Below are 21,699 nucleotides of genomic sequence, written 5' to 3'. Positions count from 1 at the left end.
TTCAGTGAAAAGTGAAAGTGTTATTGCTCAGTTGTGTCCAGCTCTTAGCAACCCCATGGACGCTCCTCTGTCCTAGGAATTCTCCAAGCAAGAATACAGGAGTGGGTAGCCATTCCCTTCTCCAGGGGATCTTCCTGACCCAGGGTCTCCAGCTTTGCAGGCAGGTTCTTTACCATCTGATACACCAGGGAGCTGTCATGAAGATAGGGTTTATTTATTCTTCAGAGAGGGATGTTATTTTCTTAGGAAGAAAATAATATTTGCTTTTAAATGAGAAAAACCTATTTGTTTTAGGAGGAGAGTGGTGTTGCATTCATTGTCTGATTTTAAAACTTTGCACTATCAAATTCTGACATGTAATTTCTAAGTATTATATAAGTTATATGAATAGATAAGAATATCTATCAAGAAATTGAAAAAGGTTGTTCATTTGTCCCAAGCCGTGTTCTGTTGGTAGCCCTGATACCTATGTTCTCATATCAGATCTGTCAATAGGTACTATTATTGACCTTGAGCAGGTAGGTACTACATTTTGTCATCTGGCTTGTGGAAGGTGGGTTAGGATATCTGTAAACAGTCATCCTCAACTCTAACTCTATATTCAGAGCAATGAGCATTGTAGGGTGTGCCAATCTCTGCCCCACCCCTGTTGCTCTTGGCTTAGGGCTCAGGGAATATATCTTGTCCAAGTTCCTCAGGTGCTTCTGGTATATATATATAAGAACTGCCTAGATAGGGTGTAATATTTCTTCTGGCTCTAAACATTTCAAGTTTTTCAGTTGGAGCGGCATAATTTTCCATTGTGCATAGACTGTGAAGTCAGATGGCTTGAGTAAAAACCCAGCTAAGCCAATTAATAAGTATATAACTAAGGCGATTTACTTAATCTCTCCTAGCACAGTGTCATCAAACTAAAAATAAGGATAATTATAGTACCTACCTCAGGAGGAAAGTTTTAAGGACTACATTAACTAAGGCACTTCAAGTGTTTAGCACAGAATAGCTAAGGCCTTATCGTATTTTCTCTTCACTTTATTCTCCTTTGCTCATCTTTCTTCTCCTCCTCCATCAAATAATTACTGGAAATAATAGTAGTGACCATCCTTTATAAATATCAGTGTTTAGTAGACTTTCTGCAATGATAGAAATGTTCCTCTAAGCTGTCCAGTGCTATACTCTACGCACTTGGGGCTATTACTTAAATTATGGCTAGTGTGCCTGTGGAACCAGATTTTACATTTAATTTTATTTTAGTTAATTTGAATGTAAATAGCCACATGTGGTTGTTGGCCACAGTATTGGGCAGCACAGTTAAATAATGTCAACCTCACAAATTTAGAGATTTACCCTGAACATTCCTATCTTACCCTTCCTGGCTGTTGACTGGTCCAGCATCAACAATTACTTCTAAACAATTTTGATCTGTTGTATACAGTCCTAAATTGAGGAGCTGAACTTATATCCTTTATTTTTTATAATGAGATGTATCTGTGTTTGTTGGCTTTGAATCAATTCTTGTAATCTCTATTGATTTTTCCTCTAGTTCACATTTTTAGTAAATTTTACTTAACAATCAGCCAATTGTAGGCACCATAAGATATAGAAAGAAATAAGCCAGCTTTCTACCCGCAAAGATCCTGTATTCTAGTAGTAAATGCAGTATGACTTTTTTTTGTAACTAAGAAGTCTCTGACTCTGCTTCCACCTAGCAGGTGTCTTTGGGTGAGTCGTTTACATTTGTAAAGTGATATAGTCAAAATAAAGGAATTTACTTCTAGAAGAGACCTTAGAATTGTTCTGATCTAGGGATAGTCTCTGCTTTATTAATGCTGTTAGAAAGGAATATGGGTTTTTAAAAGTCACATGTCAAGTACTGAATGTCAGCATAGGCTTTTCTGTAGCAGCAGAGTACGTGGGAGTGACCCAAAAGCTACAAGATTGTTAGCAGGAACAGGACTTGCAGAATGAGATCTCAAGTCCAAAGGTAGCTCCTAAAGCTAGAAGGAAAGCTTAGACATAATACAGAAAGGAGCCCTGCCATAGAACCTTTTGATGTCAATATATCAATGTCAATCAAGGTGCATAGTTAACGATAGTTACTCGCAGGACTTTCAAAAAGACACTTGGCTATGGGCATTTAGCTGAAATTAAAACCTGGCTATTCCTTTTTCCAGAAAAAAAGAAACTATTGCCCATGACTCTGAGAACAGCTTTCTCAGTGCAGATTCCCTTCCAGAAGCAGAGGCAGCTCTGAGCTGTTTAAATCACGATGTTTATGGGTGAACCTAAGAGAAGGGATCTTTTCCTCTACAGATAAATGAGGCTTTCAGGGTCACTTTCTGAGATGCTGATAGATTTAAGAAATATTGGAGGACGATGAAGGTCTTTACAATGGTGCAAAAATCAATAAAGTTGACATAGCAGTATATTTGTGTTCAGTTTTTCTACTTATGAGGTGAATTTATCACCATGAAATATGGACTTTTCCCCCCCAAAGGGACATACTTGAACCAGAGAGATAGTACCTGCCCAACATTTTACAGTGTGAATATATTTTCCCCAATCAATGAGAGTTTATGTTTAAAAAAAAAAAAAAAAGCAGAAGAAGAAGAAAAGAAATATCAGGCTGTATTAATTATGTAGGACAAAGGCATTCAGGTTTGCTCTGATTCTCCTAGGACTTCTACATCCTCCAGTGAAAAGGCAGTCTCCTTTTAAGGGTAGTATTAATTCTTTTAAGTCTCCGGGGTGCTGTCTAGCAAGTTAACATCTTTTGTACCAGATACTTCTCTCTCCTCTTCATATCAGTGAGAGCAATTGAAATAAAACTGACATCAGAGTAACTGTCTTACATTCCCAGGAACCGGTTTTGCCTTCCTGTTCTTCTTGCTATTTTTAGCAGCTTGTCAGGACAAGCACAGTTCTTCAATCAACATGTCTCCAGCAGTGGGCCTCATGCCCTGGCTTTCCAGGCAGCTTGTTAGGGGGCATTACTGGGATCAGCCTCCCGAACAAAACAGGCCCATATTTACAGTTTAAATTGATGATCATTCATTGGCTGTTTCTCTGCAAGCCTGCTGTAAATTACAGCAGCTTTCCTTGGATTTGTCTGTTACAGTAAAAACTATAATCTCATCTTAGGTCAGTCTAGGCAATCTTAACTGACTGAGAGACATAGAAATCTGGCTGCCAGGTATTATCCTAGCTCAAACATCCTCTGTGTCAAAGCAACTCAACACCTGGCCTCAGATATATGCTGCTGCTGCTGCTGAGTCACATCAGTCGTGTCCGACTCTGTGCGACCCCATAGAGGGCAGCCCACCAGGCTTCCCCGTCCCTGGGATTCTCCAGGCAAGAACACTGGAGTGGGTTGCCATTTCCTTCTCCAATGCATGAAAGTGAAAAGTGAAAGCGAAGTCGCTCAGTCGTGTCCGACTCTTAGCGACCCCATGGACTGCAGCCTACCAGGCCCCTCTGTCCATGGGATTTTCCAGGCAAGAGTACTGGAGTGGGGTGCCATTGCCTTCTCCATCAGATATATGAGGTAGGCTCAAAAGTCACAAGGGTGAGTGTGTACAGGTGCCAGAGGAGAGGCAAGCTACCTATCTGTCACCATGCCTCTAAGGGAACACACTCCCCCCTCCCAGTTTATGATAAATCCCAAGGCTTGCTGGATTCAGAAGTAATTTATTGGCTACCTATATATAATCTTCTGTGAGGAAAGATGATTTAACCTGTACCTGAAATGGACATCTGGGATGTAGAGGGTGATGCGAAAAAGTAATACAAATGTATCATAGAAAAAAAAAAATCAATGCTGAAACCTAAGTCTTACTCTTATATTCTATACTCTTACTCTTATATTTGTTTTCTGCCTAAAAAAGGAAAACTTCTTTATATTCCATATGCATCTGTCCATAAAACCTTACCCATCACTCCCAACCAACCTTAGCTATGCTCCCTTCATGCAGTGTTGTAGAACATCTTCAAGGATTAAAGAATACAAAATCCTAAGTGGAATCCATCGGGAGAGAGAAGAAAAAAAGGTGTTATTTTTTTTAAAAACTCAGAACAGCCAGTTCATTTAGTTGTTATATGCTTGTACTCTGTGTACAGTATGTTCCCAGCAAAGAAAGAACCTAGAGATTATTTGTTCTTTATGTTTCCTGTGCCCCCTGCATATCCCAGTTCCTTCTTTCTGTGTTATCACCACTTAATTAATATCGTTCCTGCTGAGAGAGCCTTCCAAGACTTTCATCCTATAAATAGGATCCTGGCTCTCCAGAACACATTGATCATTCTTGCCAGTCTCTTGATACATGCCAACATGAAACACTGTTTGCATTTTCTCCAGATGTTTAGGTTTTAATTACCATACTGTATGTGGCTCGTTCTAAATAAGCATGTGATTTTTGACTTGTTGCCTCTTCTTTTTACATCCTGGGCTTAATTCCTCTTGTCATTTGCTTGGGTGGTCTATAGCATGTATATATGTGACCTTTTGCTGGAGAAGGAAATGGCAGCCCACTCGAGTGTTCTTGCCTGGAGAATCCCATGGGCAGAGGAGCCTGGCTGGCTACAGTTCATGGGGTCACAAAGAGTCGGACACGACTGAAGTGACTTAGCATGCATGTGACCTTTTGGGACAGAAAAGAAGTGTGCTTGGCCGTGTCCTCAGCTTCTCTTAGGAAGAATGATGAAATTATTGAATCAGAGCCTAAAAGATGTTGGACGTCTTAAGTTGCTGCTTTTGTGTTTAACAGATAGGGAAACTGAGTCTTGAGAGTTTAGTGTCTTGCCTGAGGCTGCACGAAGCTGGCAAATAAAGAACAAAGATGATTAAACCTTTAAGTGTTAGTCGTTCAGTCATGTCCCATTCTTAGCAGACCGACCCCATGGACTGTAGCCCATCAGGCTCCTCTGTCCATGGGATTCTCCAGGCAAGAATACTGGAGTGGGTTGCCATTCCCTTCTCCAGGGAAATCTTCCCGACCCAGGGATCGGACCCAGGTCTCCTGCATTGCAAGTAGATTCTTTATTGTCTAAGTGAAGTGAAGTTGCTCAGTCGTGTCCGACTCTTAGCGACCCCATGGAGTGCAGCCTCCCAGGCTCCTCCGTCCATGGGATTTTCCAGGCAAGAGTACTGGAGTGGGTTGCCATTGCCTTCTCCAGTTAACTTCTCTGAGTTAAAATCATCCTCAAATGCCACCTACTCCATAAAACTGAATCAATTCCGCTAACAAAACTTTCTCACTCCCCCTGATCTCCCAGGCATCTGCTTCTGTCCAGCACTTCTCGCTCCTGATTACAATTGTTCTTGACCCTGTGTAATCAACCCTTTAGAATGCAGAGTCCTAGATGGGATATTGCGACTTGATCCACTTTCTTGTCTCTAACAATCAGATCACAGGGTTTTGGGGGTCCAGTCATGTCCAACATGTGGCTGAGGATTTGACTTGAACTTAGGTGAGTTTTGGACTCCGAGGCTGGATCTTGAAAAGAAAAATACAGTGTGAAACTAGCTTTGACTCATTTATTTTCTCTAATTATAAAATTAATTTTTTGACGTGAATAAATAAGGACAGTTAAAAGGAAAAAAAAAATCCCTGTAGGTTTTAATAATTTCTAAGTCATAGTTTTATCTTTTTTATAATTTTATATATAATTTTATCTTTTCTAGCCAAGAAGAGCATGATTAATATTTAAAATTCCAGGACTTTGCATAGCACTCACTTGGCATTATCTGGTGAGGCCGAGGGGAGCAAGTGTATTGTATAATACATCAAAGGGGGTACGTGGCATTTCCCTTGGCAGACAGGCAACACTTGCTCATTCTACCCTAACTCTTTTATCTGTCCCTTTGTACACAAGATCATGCATTTGCCTCTAATCTTTTAAAAAATAATGTATGTTTCATTCATAAAGAAGTACAATGCATGAATCCAGAAACAGAACGGAAGTTGTATTTTCCAAACTTCAGTAGAAGTGACTTTTCTATAGGTTTTTCTTTTTTTTTCTTTTTTTGAAACAAATACTAGCTTGCCTGCATTTAGCCTGGGCAATGATGGCTAAAGGGAGTAAGGGAGAGATCGCGTCCTTTGATCCTTCCTGGGTATAGCTGAGTGTTTATACTGTTTCAGTCCATCAAACATTGTTCTGTTCTTTTCTTGAGCCTTCAAAAATCAAATCAAATCCAAGAAAGCATGCCATATCTACATTTTTTTTTCCTCTGGGTGATGTTCCAACAGTCGTCCAAGCCCCTGGGTTTCAAATAAGCTACAGAATAATAAGTGTAAAGTGCTCTGTTTGAAATGGGCAGAGCGCCAGGAGCAGTGCCCACCTGCAAACTCCACTGTCACGCCAAGGTGGCCCTGTGGGACCCTCTGGGACTCCTGCGATCCACAGAACACAGTGGTAAGACAGAAACAAGAAAAGAGAAAAGTGAAACCATTGATCGAAGCCATTCCCCCTCTGTATGTGGAACTGCATTTGAAATAGCCATATACTTTGTACTATTTTATAGAAATCAAAGCACTTATGATAACACTCATAGATTTAAAAATCTAATCAAACCAGTCTTTTTTATTTTAACACAGTGTGGTACAGAGTAGGTACACAGTTGATTTTTATTGACTTGTATCTCTGTCTCTCTAACACTAATTTAAAAAGGAAGTAAAAGAAAGGCAGATTTAGAATGTGCCTAGTTTTCCAGAACTTACCAGGTTAACTAGTAATTCACTGTTTTATTTCATGAAGTTTTAAGTAACAATGCATATCATTTTGTTGTCCTTAGAAAGAAGCTTCTTGCATAATTAAAATCACATATTTGTTATTCCTCATTTGTAAGATGTGTCTATCACATATAATAAGCATCTGATAGATTAAATATTTATGAATCACTGATCTAAAAGGAAACAACTAACATATCTGCATAAAAGTGAGTTTATAATGTTGATGCTATAATTCAGAGTTTTATTAGCCACATTAAAGTAACTGGCTAGATTTCAAACAAGTAGAATGGTTATAAGTACCCAGTAGTGAGTGTAGTGAAAGTTGCTCTTTTGTGTCCAACTGTGACCCCATGGACTGTAGCCTGCCAGGCTCCTCTGTCCATGGGATTCTCCAGGCAAGAATACTGGAGTGGGTAACTATTCCCTTTTCCAGGGAATCTTCCCAACCCAGGGATCAAACCCAGGTCTCCTGCGTTACAGGTGGATTCTTTACCATCTGAGCCACCACTGGGTATAAATACCCAGAGGTCAATCATTTCTAAGTTTGGGTATTGCCTTCTAGTTGACTTCAGGTGGTATTTCTTTCCCAAAGTGGGGGAAAGAGAACTCTGTCTTTTGGTGTTATTCCTTTTTAACATGTATTTAATGAGGGTAGAGATAGCCTGAATTAATCTTGAAATATAAAGTAAGAGTGATCTGGAAACTGTATGCTTCTTATACCAATGAATGGGTCGCAGAAGATAGTTGTTTCTGTGGGCCTGTGGACAGAAGTCTTCTCAAAAATGAAAACAAACCTATATCAGAGGCTGGTAATCCTTCAAATATGCCAAATAGCCTACCTGCTTAACCTTCTTTGGGGAGCAGATCTTTTTTTATTTAGTTATCTACCTCCTTATTTATTTATTTTTGACTCATCATCTGTCCTTATTAGAATTCTTGTTCTCTGCAGTCTGACTGGCCTAATGTTAAATGCCCATCCATTACCCTTTTATGAAGGTCAGATGCATTATTTCAGGTTGATTCCAAGTTATGCTCTGCTGTGGAAAATGGTCAGAGGTCTTTTCAACATTCTGGTCTCTTTGCTTCCTGCATACTCCCTGTGGTTTCTCAGAGGTTTCCGTCATTCGGTGTTTGACACACTCTATCTAGAACATTTGTTTCTCGTGAATAGCCCTTGCTGCTCTCCTGATGGATGGAGATGAATGCCCGCTGCTACAGGAAATGTGCCATATTTACTAGGGTGGGGATGTTTCACTCCAGTATATCAGATCTACTCCAAGCTTTCTTTTGGTGCTGTCAGGAAAAACAGAGTCAATGTTGATGAATCTTTAATAAAATCACTACTTTCTTTTTTCTTCCCTGGAGAAACTAAGAGAATACCTCTAGCCTCAGGAGCTGGATTGCTTCCATTTAAACAATTTCTTTTTCTGACCTGACCTTCCTCTTGACCAAATCTTCTTTTGATAGTTTCTCCCTCTGTTCTTCTAGGAATCCACCTCTCATTGTGCTGGGTCCCTAGCTGCTAACATGTTTCTCGTTCCATAACCCTCCAAGTCAACTACTTAAAATAGGTTTCACAGGACAAAATACCGTAAATTGTTGGTATAAGATGGACTACGATCTTCATAGGCAAAAAGGCCGATAGTACAGCGCATACAGCCTGAGGCCTGTACCAGAGCAGTCCCTTCTTTACCTGCTTGGGGTTGTGTGTGCTTGCTTGGGGACTGGAATACTGAGTGTCTCCGTGATTGACAGCATCTCCCAGCCAGGAAATGGGCATACCTGTTGTGGAGAAAAGAACGATTGCAGATGAATCCAAATAGTATAGAATGGGGGAAAATAGAACAGCCTGAGTACACTGTGTCTCACAGATAAGAGAAAAGTTATAGGGGGAAAGACCCAGGCATTAAGCTCAGAGGGATGATGGTAGAGGTTAGTGCAAAGCATTTAGAAAACAAAATGGTGATGAGAGAAAGGTAGTAAAAGCACAGTGAACTCATAAGGTTGAAGAAAAAGAAATAATAAAATCATATGTATTCTCAGCAGTAGATTAAGAATGTCTTGAGATGTATGAGAAAGGAGGTCTGGCTCATTCACTAGGAACTTATTAAGATTTTCAGAGGGAGTACAATTTACCTTTATCTCTCTGCTCTTCCTGAGTACTTTCAAAGGGGGAAAAGATGTTGATGGCTGTGGCTGAAATTGGTTTTGCCAGGAAGGAAAAGCAATTTAGACTCAAGTGTGGAGGAGTGGCAGGCTTAGATCCAGGCTCCCCAGCTCCCCAGTGTCAGATTCAAATATCATCGCCACTGCCTGTGCTTAATGAACTTCTGTTCTTTTAATGCTGCTCCCCATCCCTCTATGGAATGGCCTCGTCTATGTGTATGGACACCTGCTGGTTTCTGCACTTGTCAGGTGCTTCAGTTCAGCATCTATCTTCAGTCACCATGGAGCTACACTTTGGATGTAAAGGCAGTCATTGTGAATTTTTGCTTAGCAGAGTTGTGTCAGACTCTTTGCGACCCCACGGACTGTAGACCGACAGGTTCTTCTGTCCATGGGGTTCTCCAGACAAGAATACAGGAGTGGGTTGCCCTGCCTATCTCCAGGGGATCTTCCCGACCCACGGATCAAGCCTGCAACTCTTACATCTCCTGCACTGGCAGGCGGGTTCTTTACCACTAGTGCCACCTGGGGAGCCCAAATAGAGTCATTAGTTGTGTGTAATAGTTAATCTAATGCACCCTGAAGCTGCTTTGACTGACTTTAAATTCCAGCTAGGCCACATACCCGAGAAGGCAATGGCAACCCACTCCATTACTCTTGCCTGGAAAATCCCATGGATGGAGGAGCCTGGTAGGCTGCAGTCCATGGGGTCGCACAGAGTCGGACACGAGTGAAGTGACTTAGCAGCAGCAACAGGCCACATGCTAGATATGTACCCTTAGACAAGATTTCATTTGTTGGTTTATTTGTTATTAACCTTACCGCAATACTGTTTCCTTATCTCTAAAATAAAATGATTGTGTCCATATCAAGAGTTATCGATAGTTAGGAGAAGAGTTATAACAAGCAAGAAGAACAGTGCCTGACACATAGCAAGTAGTTAGTCTCATTGTTCTCATTTTTATCTGTTTCAAATGATATGGTCATGCCTGATGCTATCATTTGTCAACTCAGTCAGTGTTTTTAAATGACTATATTGTGCCATATCTTTTTTAAGAACTAGGAAGCAGAATAGAAATAGAAGATTTTGTCTTTGCTCTTTAGGGTTATACTGTCTGGCAGAGGAGATGAGTATATAAACAGTCAACTACAGCATAGAAGTTATGAATCATAAGAGTTATGTACATAGAACTCTATTTTGGGGACCCAAGAAAGGCTTCACAGAGGAGCAAATATTTGTGAAAGGGGAAGGGAAAAAGAAGATGAAGAGTGTCTTTCAGTGTGTGTGTTGTGAGAAACCAGTGTTCACAGATCACAGTGCATACATAGCATTGATTGATTTGCAGATATTAAATAGATAAGCATGTGCTTATTTTGACTATCTGTACCTATGTTAACATGCTAACTTCCATTTATATATGACTATACTGACTAATCAAACCAAAATTAGTCCTCATGACCCAATTAAATTAGAATTCTAACATAACTTTTTCAATTATTATAAATTTTCACCTGTCTTTATAAAATCAATAAACAGGCAAGGATGACATTATTAAAATTGAATTAATAAAACTAAAATTTACCTTATAAATTTGATATATTCAGCACTTATCTCAACTATTGGTCAGACAGAAATATTGATGAGGTTTGGAGGTACGAATTTAAAAAATCAATTGACATATTTTATTGAACACCTTGGCTTGTACCCAGTTCTTTGCAAGTGTTCAATTCAGTTCAGTCACTCAGTCGTGTCCGACTCTTTGCGACCCCACGGACTGCAGCTGGCCAGGCCTCCCTGTCCAACACCAACTCCCGGAGTTTACTCAAATTCATGTTCATTGAGTTGGTGATGCTGTCTAACCATCTCATCCTCTGTCATCCCCTTATCCTCCCGCCTTCAATCTATCCCAGCATCAGGGTCTTTTCAAATGAGTTGGCTCTTCACATCAGGTGGCCAAAGATTTGGAGTTTCAGCATCAGTTCTTCCAAAGAATATTCAGGACTGATTTCCTTTAGGATGGACTGGTTGGATCTCCTTGCTGTCCAAGGGACTCTCAAGAGTCTTCTCTAACACCACAGTTCAAAAGCATCAATACTTTGGTGATCAGTTTTCTTTTTTTTTCCTTAAAATTTTTTTTTAAATTTTTTTTTTTTTTTTTATTAATGGAGGCTAATTATTTCACAACATTTCAGTGGGATTTGTCATACATTGACATGAATCAGCCATAGAGTTACACGTATTCCCCATCCCGATCCCCCCTCCCACCTCCCTCTCCACCTGACTCCTCTGGGTCCTCCCAGTGCACCAGGCCCGAGCACTTGTCTCATGCATCCCACCTCGGCTGGTGATCTGTTTCACCATAGATAATATACAGTGATCAGTTTTCTTTATAGTCCAAGTCTCGTATCCATACATGATTACAGGAAAAAGTATACGTGTATTGGTGAATTAAAAAAAAAAAATAGAGTGTGAACTTCATATTGCCCTTATGGAGTTTGCATTCCCTTTATGAGGATGTACTTAATGGACAGTGCTGGATAGAAGATGATGGACTGTGTGGTACAGATGGCAAAGGCTTGAAGAATCTGGAGAGGACTGTAGTCTGGGATGATCAGAAAAACATCATGAGAAGGCTTAGATTGACCAGTGAAGTGGACCAGTATTACAGAGGGTCATGATATTCACAACAAAAAAATATAATTATTTGTACCAACAATTATTGAGTGCTAGGAGGAAGGACAAGCTGGAGTCAAGATTGCCGGGAGAAATATCAATAACCTCAGATATGCAGATAACACCACCCTTATGGCAGAAAGTGAAGAAGAACTAAAGAGCCTCTTGATGAAAGTGAAAGAGGAGAGTGAAAAAGTTGGCTTAAAGCTCAACATTCAAAAAACTAAGATCATGGCATCCGGTCCCATCACTTCATGGCAGGTAGATGGGGAAACAGTGGAAACAGTGACTGACTTTATTTTTCTGGGCTTCAAAATCACTGTAGATGGTGATTGCAGCAATGAAATTAAAAGACGCTGACTCCTTGGAAGGAAAGTTATGACCTACCTAGATAGCATATTAAAAAGCAGAGACATTACTTTGTCAACAAAGGTCCATCTAGTCAAGGCTATGGTTTTTCCAGTGATTATGTATGGATGTGAGAGTTGGACTGTGAAGAAAGCTAAGCACCAAAGAATTGATACTTTTGAACTGTGGTGTTGGAGTAGACTCTTGAGAGTCCCTTGGACTGCAAGGAAATCCAACCAGTCCATCCTAAAGGAGATCAGTCCTGGGTGTTCATTGGAAGGACTGATGCTGAAGCTGAAACTCCAATACTTTGGCCACCTGCTGCGAAGAGCTGACTCATTGGAAAAGACCCTGATGCTGGGAAGTATTGAGGCAAGAGGAGAAGGAGACGACAGAGGGTGAGATGGTTGGATGGCATCACTGACTCGATGGACATGGGTTTGTGTGGACTCTGGGAGTTGTTGATGGATAGAGGGGCCTGGCATGCTGCGGTACATGGGGTCGCAACGAGTCAGACATGACTGCGCGACTGAACTAAACTGAAGGCAGTAGATAACCACAGAGGCAGTTGCTCAGTTGTTAAAAAAAAAAAAAAAAAAAAATCCATTCGCCAGTGCAGGAGACACAGGAGATGTGGTTTCGATCCCTGGGTCGGGGAAGATAGACTGGAGAAGGAAATGGCAACCTACTCCAGTATTCTTGCCTGGAGAATTCCATGGGCAGGGGAGCCTGGTGGGCTACAGTCTATGGGGTTGCAAAGAGTCGGACATGACTTAGTGACTTAGCATGCACGCACAGGCAGGCAGTAGAAATACAAACATGCATACAGCAGGGCCCTATCTGCAAAGACAGGCAGGTAGAGATGAGTATGGGGTTGGCATTGGTTTAGGCGCTGTACCTTTGGCTTCTTGAAATCTCAATAATCTGATAATATATTTTATATGCCTTATATTTTTGCATCTTAGAAGTGCTCCTTACAATGCTCCTTTGAAACATTGTTTAACCTAATAGTTGATTTAAAAAATATATGAAACTTATTAAACACTTAGGAGAGCACCCAAATCAGGGAAGTAGGTGAATATTGGGGGATGGTGAAATTGTTGCAGGAAGGGGGACCCCTTCCAGGGCCCAAAACTGGGCTCTTGTCTAACACTCGGAAATGAATTGTCCGAGGAGACACATGTGCTGAGAAAGCAAGAGATTTTATTGGGAAGGGCACCCGGGTGGAGAGCAGGAGGGTGAGGGAACCCAGGAGAACTGCCCTGCCGCCTGGCTCACAGTCTCGGGTTTTATGGTGATGGGATTAGTTTCCGGGTGGTCTTTGGCCAATCATTCTAATTCAGAGTCTCCTGGTGGCGCACGCATCGCTCAGCCAAGATGGATGCTAGCGAGAGGGATTCTGGGAAGTGGACGGACACGCGGTGTCTCCTTTTGACCTTTCCCGAACTCTTCCGGTTGGTGGTGGCTTATTAGTTCTGTATTCCTTACCAGGATCTCCTGGCATAAAACAACTCATGCAAATGGTTACTATGGTGCCTGGCCGGGGTGGGCGGTTTCAATCGGTGTGCTTCCCCTAACAAAATGAGAAGAATCCAGTGAAACATGGCCATAAGAGAAGCAGTCTAAATAGTCAAGGGGGCCCAGTCAGGTCCTTCTGATTTGGGGGATTCGCAGGCAGTGCTGGTGTTTCAATTAGTAGTTGTTCATCTTTTTTGCCACTACTTTTAAAAAGGGGCTAAAAACTCTCTTGAAAAAACAGTGGTAATAAATGCTGATGATTTCCTCTCTAGTAACCCCTATTTCACAAGGATGATTTTAGCTTTAGGAGCCAAACCACCCATCCAGTTTGACTCAAATAATCAGAGTGTTTGAATTCCAGAGGCATCTAGGAAAAGAGCCAAACTTCCGCTGGACTTCCCTGGTGACTCAGACGGTAAAAAATCCACCTGCAGTGCGGGAGACCTGGGTTCGATTCCTGGGTGGGGAAGATCCCCTGGAGGAGGGCATGGCAACCCACTCCAGTAATTCTTCACTGGAGAATCCCTTGGACAGAGGAGCCTGGCGGGCTACAGTCCGTGGGGTCCCACAGAGCCAGACACAATTGAGTGACTAAGCACATCTGCTGGGAAAAAAGACACTGGACCTCAAGAAGGCACTTGTGTGATATGGGAAGCAGTCTGCTTTTGAAACCTTTTGTGGTGTGTTTGTGTGTACTCACCTTTTATGCTTTACGATTATTTAACCAGCAGATTTACATATTTTCTCAACTGGTTACTGCTGTCTCTGTTTCCAGGGCCCAAGCCCTTCCTGCTTCTATTTGAAAGTGCATTACTGACATTTACAAACTCCCACGGAGGACTCAGTCAATTACCACCATAGACGGCCATTGTTCCAAGAGAGTTGACCTTTACCCCTAGGCACCAATTAAAATCTATTGCTTCTTACCCCTGCAGTGCTTGCTCTAATTCTGGCTCCATGCCTGATGTAACTGGTGGGATGCTTTCTTCTTAGTCTTCATCTTATTTTTCTTCCCCAAACGCTAAGACATTGACTTGTGAATGGAAACGTATGTTTTCTCTGGAAGAAAAAGAAGCAGACCCCCAGAGTTAACAAGTTTTCAATTCAATCATCTTTTGTGTCAACACAGAAGAAGACCCTAAATAAATAAAATAATTAGGCAAAATTTGGGACATTACCTGCAGGTTTACTCTAGATGCACATGTCAGCAGAGCTCACCAATTACTTCAAGATGGTGATTTGTTGCTAATTGTAGGGCGTTCTGCCTTAGGCATAGCTGGCCTGTTCCATGGCAGGCTGTCAGAGGAACTGAAGCCCCAGAGTGCAGAAGTCAGGCACAGAGCCCTCTGCACATTAAATTATATGTGTCACTAGGCATAGCTAGGATGGTAGCCTTTTAGGTAATCTTAAATTTCTTTCTTTCTTGAATGGAATGTGAGATCAGGGCATTTAGAGCCAGAGTGGTTTGTCAGATCACAGATGTTCATCATGAGAAGATTGATATCTCTGGTTGACAATAGCCTTAAGATGTGCTAATTGAAGGGAATAAACTTGATAGTTATTCAGAGGCTTATCATCTCCTTTGTAATTATTTACACTCTTGACTTCTATTTCCCCCATCTTCTGTTGTGACGGAAGTGTGATACTGCTGACATTTTGATGAAGTATAAAGCCAAATTCTACCAACCCAGTTATTTTAGTAGAAATGGCCATCTGTAAACACAATGGCCCAGGAAGGAGTCTCTCTGTACTCACATTGAGACAAGAAGTCCTGATTTGCTAGAAGTAAATGGAGCTTGAAATTTGCCTCTCCCTGTTTAGTTTGAAATTCCAGATCTAAGCAAGTTGAAGTTGGACAGAAAGCACCATCTTCTTCTTATAGAAATAGCTATTTTCCCCCACCTCCTCCATGCAGTGCTAGTGCAAACACCCAGACAGAAAATGAAATTAATTCTTTGATTTGCAGAAGGGAAGACGGTCCCCACAGTTTTATTATCCTCCTCCCCATTTCCCCTGTCTTTACTAGTTGAAATTTTATAGACTCGTGAAGATTATACTTGTATGAGGGCTTACATTTCCCAGGAGCTACAACACTGTTTTTCCCACCTCAGAGGTCTTGGTAGAGCCCAAGAGTCTAGCACGGTGAGTGGGGATCATCTGGATCCCTGGAGGGCCATGTGAACATCCCATTTCCCAGCAACCAATGGGAGCTGGTTAAGTTCATATGATAAAACCCAGAAGATTATCCAACCCAAACCATTTGGCTCCATTTATTACAAAGTTTCACCCGTAGTTCTTTATGTTCCTCCTATACAAACCCAACTCAGGGGAATTACAAAGAAGTTTGAAATAAGTACACAGGAGAGAACAGCGTTGAAATTGGATATTACCTGTCTACAACTGCTTAGTTCATTTCTCCTTTCATTTCCATCCCTTCTTCTCTCCCTCCCTCCTTTCTTCTTCCCTTCTTTGTGTCCATCTTTCCTTCCTTCTCTCCCAAAGCTCATTTATATGAAAGAGGGAGTAATGAGACCACCTTATATATTTAAAACAGAATATGTTTTCAAAATGTTTACATGAATGTGTATGTGTGTAATCATCTCATCTTTACAAAAACTTTGTGAGGTGTGGATATAAAAAGTTACGTTATTTTACACCTGACACCCAGTTCATAGCTGGTAGTCTTTAACTAGAAGCCAGTCTTTGCATTTTGAGTCTTTATTTCTTCTCTCTTAGTTTACATTTTCCAAACATTGCTGCAGTTTTCTTGTCTGAGGCTAAGTGCTGATTCCTCTATAGACCTTTAATGAATTTCATATATTAAATATGAATTATATAATCTCAGATAAAATGCAAAGCACAGAGAAAATGTAAAGGCAAAACCATATGTCACATTTAAAGTCAGCTTGTATAAAATCATCCAACCTCCTGCTTATCATTTCTTGATAGCAGCTTTGACAGCTTTTCAGGATAAGCCTGATGTCTTAAAAAAATCTGAAAAACATTCCACGTAGAGAGTCCTTATTTTAACCCCAGGTTCCAGTACTGGATCCCAGGAAGAACTCAGTCAATCCTTGCTGCTAAAAACAAACAAACAAACAAACAAAAACTAAGGAAGCAAATGAATTAATGAATGGGTGAATGAGTAAGTAAAAGGAAATGAAAGAATATTTTTTTCCCTTAGTATCTCTAAGGTTAAAGCTGCCAAGAATAATCAGGGTAGATTTGCTATGGCAGGAGGATGGGCGGTGACCCTCACAGTACTTTCCTCCTCTGTCATACAACTCCTGTAATGGGCATTATCCCTCGCGGGGGCTCTGAGCTTCCCTAGGGGCCCAATAGGTCTTCTGTTTACTCACAATTTATATCATTCTGGGTTGCTGTTTTCTACCAGAGGGAATGCAGATAAGAAACGCACACATCCCATCACCATAACCATGACCAGTGACATGAAGAATAAGGTAACCAGCCAGTTTGGGGTGTAGCATCTGCTTAAAGATAGATTCTATTGTCCTGAATGATGCTCTTTGGAGAAATCACAACTGAGAAGTGGTCCTTCTGTCACTGCATGCACACACTGCCTTGGAATTATTATTCTTCTCGTAGAGCTTTATCCATGGGTTCTGATTAGACCTGTGACCCCATCATTACCTTTAGTCATTGAACTACTATACCATCATTGAATCTCTAGGTACCCACTTCTTCTGTAGGAGCCACATTCTTTAGAAAAGAGACTCTCTTCTCTAGGCAACTTCTTCTATAGCATCAGTGGGAAATAAAAAATATTATTTACCCTTCTATGATTGGGCACATGGGCCCTCATAAATGAACCTCTTGCACCCACCCACAATGTTTTCTTTCTCTTTTTCTATATCAAATATACAAAAGAAATGATTAAAACTGTGAGAGGGAAAAATATAAAAGGAAATATTAGAAAGGCCATTGTTTAAATTATACCTAAGTTGAGAGCAAAAGGAGAAGAGGGTGGCAGAGGTAGAAATGATTGGGATAGCATCACCGATTCAATGGACATGAACTTAGGCAAACTCCAGGAGACGGGAGATAGTGAAGGACATGGAGGCCTGGCATGCTGCAGTCCACGGGGTCGCAAAGAGTTAGCCATGACTTATTGATGAATAACAACTAGTTATAACCAGAAACTTCCCTTAAGCCTCTTAAATTAAGTGGTGTTTGAAGTAACCCAGACTCACACTTTTCAAAGAAATAGTAGAACAACAATGGTGCATACTTCTCAAGTCAGTGATTATAATAAACTATAAGCTGTAAGATATGCACATGTGAAATGTACTGAGAACATTTTCACGCATGATGATAGTTGATGCAGAAAGGAAACAAAACAAAACTTTGAAATCGTGGTAACTGCCATTAATGACATTTTATGCTGAGAAAACTAAGGCTCAGAGAGTGGGTTGTCCAGATTGTGTAGCTGGTACTTACACGAGGATTTGACAACATGGAAATTTTCCTCAGCTTCTTGCTTAACATTTACCCTCCCTGAATGTTAACTAAAGAGTATAATCTCCCTAGGGCCACAGTTATTTCTTCTAATGGTGCATGTGAGATACTCACTTCTACTCAATGAAGCAAGAGCAGTAACAATAATTCTATTTTTAGCCATTTATAGAAGAGGACTGTGGTTTTCCTGGTGGCTCAGATGGTAAAGACTCTGCTTGCACTGCAGGAAGCCCAGGTTCAATCCCTGGGTCAGGAAAATCCCCTGGAGAAGGGAATGGCTACCCACTCCAATATTCTTGCCTGGAGAATTCCATGGACAGAGGAGCCTAGCAGGCTACAGTCCATGGGGTCACAAGGAGTCAGACACGACTGCCCAACTAACACACTTTCATCCAACACACTGTGGCTTGAATGTTCTAGTATCTTTGGATTTCTCTATACATGTATATGAAAATATTTGAAGATATGTCCACTTGCCTTTCCGAGATTCATAGGAAGTTAGTGGCTAAATTAGTACCGAGATACCTAAATCTCAGCATGTATGGGAATCATCTAAGGAATTTATTAAAATTGTAGGCTCTGAGGGCCTCTTTTTCAGAAATTCTGGGTCAGAAGCTCTGAGAATCTGCATTTTCAAGCCAGTCACCACCTGCCATCCCTCCCCCCATAATTCTTTTGCACATGAACCTAGGGCCAGACTTTACTGAACAGAAATGAACTCTCCTGACAGTAACGTGTCATTTTTTCAAGGAATCTCTTGATTTTGTGTTTCTTTATAAACATAAATAAGTAAAACTCTTAGTGTTGGTGACATGACTATAAAACACATGTTATGTGTTTGGAACCAGCTGCCCTCTACTGGACAGTGGAAAACTTGATGTGAAATTAGATTGCTTCTCTCCATGTGTCCCTTTGACATAAAGATTGGGTTCCTTATGCCCCTAACAGAAAGATAGCTGTGTTAGGCACTCGACCACTGTATGGAATAAAGGTCCGGAACACACAGATATATTTGGGGCATCTCTGCGATTTAAGGAAGTGATGAAACCCAGTCTCAGGAGTGGATTAAGAAAACTCAAGGCTCAGGTGGCATGGTGCCCTTCTACTCTTCTACTGGAGAATGTAGTGGAGGGGCTAGAATGAATCATTCATAGAACTGCTTACTAGCACTGTAACTTTGCAGAGGTGAGGGAGGCTGCTCTTACAGTATTTTCTAAGATATTTGATAAACTCAGGGAGGGAAGCTTCTTGAAATTTTATTTTTTGAGAGTTCCACTCCATTATTCCAGAATTCTAATTCCATTCTTTTGCACGGCAAGTGACTCTGTCTTGGTATGAAACACAGGCAGCCCACACAGGCTTATTAGATAGAAACTGCTATTCAAAGATCCCATGAGAGAGCTACATGAAAAAATGCAGGTGTTTTTTGAAAAACGAATTTGGGAATAAATTCTAACGTGTTCCATGGCCTGCAAGAAGAGTGAAAAGAAGGGTTATCATTGCTTTGAGATTGGACCAGTGAAAGGGTAATTTTAAGGAAGAATTGATATGTGAACTTTCATCTATCACTGAACTCTATCTAACTTCCCCTACCTCCCAAGAAAGAAGAATGGTAGTAAACATGGATGCTTTTTATTTCATGTCTATTGAGATCTCCTCTTCCCCACCCAATACCACTAGTTAAGCAAAATGGACTAACACACACACACACACACACACACACACACACACACAAAACATTAACAAGGGGAGAAAATAACTTGTTTGAAAAGAGACATGAATGGATAGAGAGGGTTCTCTCACTTCCATCCAGGGCCAGGTGCTCAGACCAGCCTACCAAACAGATTCTCGAGATTTTGGTCACAGTGGAGGAGAGTTTGTGAAGGCTGTAGAATGAGTGGAAGAATAAATGCGTTGGACATCACCAGATGCTCCTTTTCTAGCCCCTTTGTACTCAGCAGCTCAGCCTCCCTCTGCCCCAGCATCTCCAAAGCTAAGCTGTCACTCATCTCTGCTTTGCGGTTTGGCTGTCATGTCTTTCAAGTCCCTGCCTTGACAAGTGGAATTGAACAGGGCTGGCAGGGGGATCCTGGCAAGATGTGAGAGCCTCCATGGGAGATCAATCCAGATCGGATCCCGCTGTCTTCTCAAAAGGGCAGCCTGACTGTGGAGTCTCTCAGCCAAGAGGAGAGTGAGTCCCTCCATCCCTGGCACCTCTGTCCCTTAGCCAAGGCCAAAGTCAAACTTCATTTCTGATGTCCAAGAACTTGGAGGAGGCTGTTAGTCTGGGAGGATTTTTCGCTTTTGTTTTTATGTATTTTTTAAAAATTGTATGTATTATGTATTTTTTGCATGTAATATGTATTTTTTTAAATTGTGCATCTACATAGTCCCTCCCTCCAAAGCAAACAAAGAAACAAACAAAAAAAAAAAAAAAAAGAAAGAAAGGGAGAAAGTGGAGCTTGGCTAGGAGAAAATTATGTAAAGAAGGAATCTGAGTCTGATGGCCGAGCTGGAATCCCACATCTTGCTTTCTTTACAACAGGCTGTAAAATGGACAACTGCTTTGAAACCTCTCAGCTTTTCTCTGAACAAGTTCAGTATCCTTTTTATTTCCATTTGCCCTTCTGCTTTAACTCTAAAGTTTTGTAGGAAAACAGGAAGAAATGCTGTGACTGCTGTATGTGGCAGCAGGGAAGGAGCTGAAAGCATCAGGGGATGTGATAACTGTCCTCCCTACCCTAGGTGACGGCTGACGAGTGGCTGGTTAAGATTGTGGCTCCTGGAGGCAGCCAGCCTCCACCCAAATCCTAGCTTCAGTGGCTTTAGCACATGTGCTTGAGAACATATGCCTCCATGCAGTGGGGGAGATCACATGGATGAGGGGTGTGAATATGAAATGAAACAGCACACTCTGTATATCTGATATTAATATAATACTGTAAATAAACTATGCCTCAATAAAAATAAAAAAGGAAAAGACACAAATAAACCAAACTGTGAGTGCCCTTGAGTACAGACTGTATATTAGACCCACATTTTCTTTCAAGGCACTAGGTTTTTGCCTTTTGTCAGCTCAAAACCCAGTGGACACTTCAATTCTGATGGGCCCTTTGTGGGCAAATTCAAAGTGCAATTGAAAGTAGATTTCCCCCCATGGAAGATCATGTCGGGAGCCTTTGCTCCAAGGGCAGATGGTCCTATTTTAGGCAGTCATGAGGAGGGCTTGGACCAGTCTTGGAGAAAGCAAAGCCCGTGAGGGTTTGAGCCATTTCTTTTGAGATGCCTATAAAGTGGTTTTATTTCAGAACCAGTGGTAGAACCCCGGACATCTTATTCTATCTAGAATATGGAGAAGGTACTAATTCTCCTTCATCTCAGGATCATTAAGAGAAAAATTCAATTGCATATCAAAAGATACTTTGATAGTTGAAAAATAAGGTTCAGATTTATAAGATCAATGATTTTATAGTTATTTGCAAGATAATTTTTTTGGAAAAATTTGACCATGGAGAAGGAGGCTGTGATTTATGTGAAAGTTGTGATATGGACAGTGTGTATGAGGAAAGTAAAAAGAAGTAGGAAGCAGATTACTGGAGGATTACATCTTGAGGTCATTGGGAAGGGGAGGGAGGCTCAATTTTTGCAAAATTATAACAGGAAAGGACCACCTATAATGCAGAAGGAATTTTAGAAAGTAAAGACCCCTAACTAGGGTGAAGGCAGCAGAATCTTCTGGTTTTAATTACCACCTTTGTTAACAAAAGTCACCATCCATCATTTTGC

The 21,699-nt window shown here is 41.1% G+C and overlaps 1 protein-coding gene across 4 annotated transcripts in view; it reads left to right on the top strand.

The window, feature by feature from the left end:
* The window catches only part of SORCS1 (sortilin related VPS10 domain containing receptor 1), a 571,273-nt gene that overhangs the window by 314,888 nt on the left and 234,686 nt on the right, over positions 1-21,699 (top strand). The window lies entirely within an intron of this gene.

Source organism: Muntiacus reevesi, chromosome 2, assembly GCF_963930625.1.
Source record: "Muntiacus reevesi chromosome 2, mMunRee1.1, whole genome shotgun sequence".
In the NCBI taxonomy this organism is placed as follows: domain Eukaryota; kingdom Metazoa; phylum Chordata; class Mammalia; order Artiodactyla; family Cervidae; genus Muntiacus; species Muntiacus reevesi.
This window is presented reverse-complemented; position numbering and strand designations above follow the sequence as displayed.